General features: G+C 37.8%; 1 long non-coding RNA gene across 1 annotated transcript in view; it reads right to left on the reverse strand.

Moving 5' to 3' along the window:
* Nucleotides 1-369: 369 nt before the first annotated feature.
* Nucleotides 370-4454, reverse strand: part of LOC116457368 (uncharacterized) — a 16710-nt gene continuing 12625 nt past the window's right edge. Inside the window, exon 3 of the long non-coding RNA XR_004245009.1 lies at nt 370-675. This is a non-coding gene — a long non-coding RNA (uncharacterized LOC116457368). The remainder of the gene's footprint in view (nt 676-4454) is intronic.

Genomic DNA, 4454 nt, shown 5'->3' on the forward strand with positions numbered 1-4454 from the left:
GTAAAAAGATTTGGGGGAAAATGCCATGCTTTCTGTAAGCGGACAAATTTAAAAGAGGAAAGCAAACGTGTCACAGATTGCTAGAGACTAGTCTCCTAATCGTGAGTGTGCAGTATATGCACACATTGGATTTATATGCAGTAAGATTCATGGAGGGAATAAAAAGCATCAGTGAAACAGGAGGAGCTAGGTTAAGAGAGGTCCTAATATGTAAGAGAAAAAGTCTGCAATGACCATGACCTTCTATTGATCCCTTCCGCTAGCTCAATTCTTTGACCCTGGTCTCATTTACAATGCTATTTGTTCCTTTGGTCCTTCTTTATTATCCCACTCAGTAAAGGCCCTTTTCAGATTCACGTTCACCCAACATTGATTGAGAGCCTGTGTTTATTTATTTATGCACCATTCTATCATCAAGCACCACAATCTGACCAATATTATGCCAGGTGCTTTCACATATATCACTTTCATCAGACCCATTTGATAAATGAGGCAGGAGGTTAAGGAGCTTACTGAATTCTTGTCCTCTCATTTCCCATCTACTGTAACTCTCTAGAAACACCTCCTGACACAGTGTGGATCTCAACCACTTCAGTGATGTTGTCACTAGCTCTCTGGAATCTTCAGGCCTCTACTCTTTCACCTTACCAGCCTCGTCCAATCCTGGGAAATGTCCTAGGTTCAAAAGTGCAGAAATGTATTAAATCATTAGTCACCTGAACAAGCCTGCAGCTGGTTTTTAGCCATTGAGCATTGCTGGGGAAAGGTTCAATGTACCCGACTAACCTGAATGATTCCAAAATTCTCCAATTATAAAAGAAATTATTTCTTCTGTTGAATTATCATAAAGTTTTATAATTGTCTTTTAGCACTTTTTTGTATTTTTGCACATATATTATCTCCCCTTCTAGACAACAGTCTCTTTAAAGCTACTGTCTTATGCTTTCTCATTCAACAAAGATTTAACTCATATGGTTCCTTATATATTACTATCAGTCTATTACTACTAATAACAATAATGACATAAATACAGTGCTCTATAATTTTTTCTCACAAATTTACAAGCACTATCACATTTACATCTTATGCTAGTCTCATTACAAATACTCCTTGAGTGAGTTTGGTGGATTGTATTAGTGTTTCATGTATTTGCTGCCTTCCCTAGAGAATTATCTTTCCCCACCCTAGTGATAGTGGGCTTGCCTGGGTGCTTGCAGGGCCCCTCTATAAGTGAGGATTGTACATCCCTGCATTTTGAAACCAGGATTGGCCAAGTGACCTGCTTTGGCCAACGAAATATGGGCTCAAGTAACACACTTCCAGGCAAAATCTTTAAAAGCAAGCTCATGGATTCCCGCTGCTTTCCTTTCCTTCTGTCCTAAGACAGGCAATATCTTAAACAGACTTTGTTCCATCAGTCTGTATCATGGAGTAAAGTGACAGTGATCTAAACCCATGCAGACCTGTGAATGACATGTGGCTAAGCAAAAAGCAAACCTTGGTCTTTTTAAACCAATAAGATTTGAGAATTGCTTGTTACTGCAGTATTATTTAGTTTACTCAAATAGACATCAGGGATATTAATATTTTGCCTATCTTAAAAATGAATAAACGAATGGCCAGTCTAATGGTATGGAGAAAACTGGACATCAAGGCTATTTACAAATTGTACTTCCAGATTTAGTCGTCACATAACATGTGACCTTGATTAAATGGCCCACAGGTCCAGATGGGACCACTCGTGATTCCCACTTTTCTACTTTATCCATATGCTCTAATAATTACTAAGGCAATATATTCTGTGAATTGCACACAAATTTTACCCACAAAATAAGCAGTAATTTCCTTGAAAAAGGAGTCAGTTCCCCATTAGAATTTAAGTGGCACATTTACATTATTTTGTCAATAAAGATATAAAAACAGGTATAAATTTCTGGGTAATAATTTGAAGTTAAGGTGAATTTAGTTGCATCTTTACCTTCCAGAATCAATACAAGCAGTCACTAGAGTGCTAATGATTTAGTTAAGCCTGCTATCCCCCTACATAGCCCATTTAAAATTTTCCCTTTTTCTTGATTTATTCCTCAGGGGGTAAAATCAAACTGCTCTAAAATATAACTATCACTTAAATTATTTGACAGAACAGAAAGTTAAAATAAGATCATAGCCACTATTCCTGTCTAAATTTCAAAAGCATATTCCTTAATACCCAGTATCATAAAAGCTAGCAGTGATCTCCAAAAACAACTTCTCTCCCCACACACTCTCAGGCCAGCTTCTTTCTCTGAATCCAGAAAGATGAAATTAACTCAGTTTGAAAGATCTCCATACCTGTCCCTGGTTCCTGGCAGTGATTCTCATGTTCACTACATGGAGTAACTCCCTTCAGGCAGCCAAACGGAGCTGCAGGAGACAGATTATGGACCAAGGTCTAACCTGATCTATATTGCATCCTATTTTGACTTTCCCTTAGGTGCTTCACATCCTCATTAATCTCCAATGGGACATGTAAAAGGCATCTTATGAAGTTCCCAACCTATATTAATTCCAAGTTTACAATTTGGCACAAGTTATCCTAGAATTTAATCATATTTAAATAAGGAATGGCATTTGGGGATGCCCAAAAGGAAAGGAAGGGAAACAGGGAAGACATTTTAAGGGATCATGAAACTCTTTGTACATGAATGCTTTTCATAGAGTAGCCTTTTATAGGTTGTATGGAATAGAAGGAGATGGAGCAATCGTTTTCCATGAAACAAGGGCATAATCCTCCTGGGGAGAAATTCTTGACTAAAAGCAACTGGTACCTATCCAAGTTCAATCTACTGAAAACATATTTGCTAACTATTTTGCTGAACCCCAACTTTACCTGGCACTACCATCCATTAAAGCTGATTCACAACGAGACCTAAAGTCCTCAACTTAGAGGCCACTGGATGCGTTTAAAACAGAAGTAAAAATTCATAGACACTGTGTTCTTCATAACTGAAGTGATATTATTGACAGTATCTTTATTTCTAGGCCTACCTGTGTCTCTGGAGTGATTTTGCAGCTCTTTGGAATACCCCTAAAGTAGCATACTTGGTGATGTTGGTGATAAGATAGCTGTAATGGAATTCATGATCTCAGTTGTCCAGGAGAATACTTATTTGGGAAAATAGTTTTCATTACGGTGGCAGCCAGCCTCCACAATGGTCCCCAACAATCTCTGCCTCCTGGTATGCCTCTTTTGCCTCCTATTCATGCCCTGTGTACTCTCCTACATTGCACAGAACAGACTTGTATAACCAATGGGATGTTGCAGAAATGATAGTGTTTGACCTCCAAGGTAGGTCATAAAAGACATCAAGGCTTCCATCTCGTTTTCTTAAATCACTCCATCTGGAGGAATGATTAGCCACCATGTCACGAGGACACTCAAACAACCTTATAACGAAGTTTACATCATGAGGAACTAAGGCCTACTACATGAGATAACTGCTTATTTTCAAATCCAGGCTTGTGGGTAATTTGTTATGCAGAAACAGAAAACTAACGCAATTAACAATATAAAGATGACCTGCCAGGGTTGAAACGCAGTATTTGGCCACCAAGTAAACACTCAAGACACAAATCTATTAGTAATAGAGAGCTCTATGTCTGCCCTGTGTCTTCCCTGTCCTGATTACAGTATCATCTATTTCTTTAGCACTATAACAAACTTCCTAAGTTTCTGCTCTAAACCTATAAAAATAAGCAGAAAATTGAGTTGTGAGAACAAAGGTGTTGATAGTGTTAAGTGCTAAAATTAAAAAAATAAAAAAACAGACATAGGATCAAGCTCGAGTTGTTCTTAGCCCAGTTGGTGTGTGAAAGGCTTCCAAAACATAAAGTATTTGCAAGGAACATGAATCAGAAAGGAATATTCTATTTGTACTTCAAAGGGCATTTGATGCTTTATCTTAATTTTGCCAGATAAAGCTAATGCTGGACTCTCCTTTCATCTTATTCCATATAGCCAACTGAATAAAAAGCCAGGTACGTGTTCCATGGACAAGAATTCTTTATACTGAAGGAAGCATGTTTATTTTCCTTACCAAAGATGAAACTAGAAATTTTTAGGCTTAAGAAAATTCTAAGAAGAACCTCCAAAAATCCCTAGGCCTGAAGTTCAACTAAACACTTACTATTCCTCTTCATTAGTCCCACCTTGTCACTCCTGATTTGTTATTTCCTCTCCCAAGCCCCATCAGTGTTTGTGACTCAAATCCTCCAGACCCTGGGCCTTTCTTTCCCCAGAATCTATACCAGGAAGAATGTGGGAAAATGTAAGAGGCATTTGAAGTTGCAGAGCCTGGCGAAACCTATTAAGGTTTCCCTGGCATTGACATTTCCCCAAGATTCTATTCTGAGACTTTGATTCTCCTTTTTTTTTTCACTTTAATTTTTTTTTTTTTTTTTTTTTTTTTTTTTGA

The sequence above is a fragment of the Hylobates moloch genome, unplaced genomic scaffold (assembly GCF_009828535.3).
Source record: "Hylobates moloch isolate HMO894 unplaced genomic scaffold, HMol_V3 SCAFFOLD_18, whole genome shotgun sequence".
Classification (NCBI taxonomy): Eukaryota; Metazoa; Chordata; class Mammalia; order Primates; family Hylobatidae; genus Hylobates; species Hylobates moloch.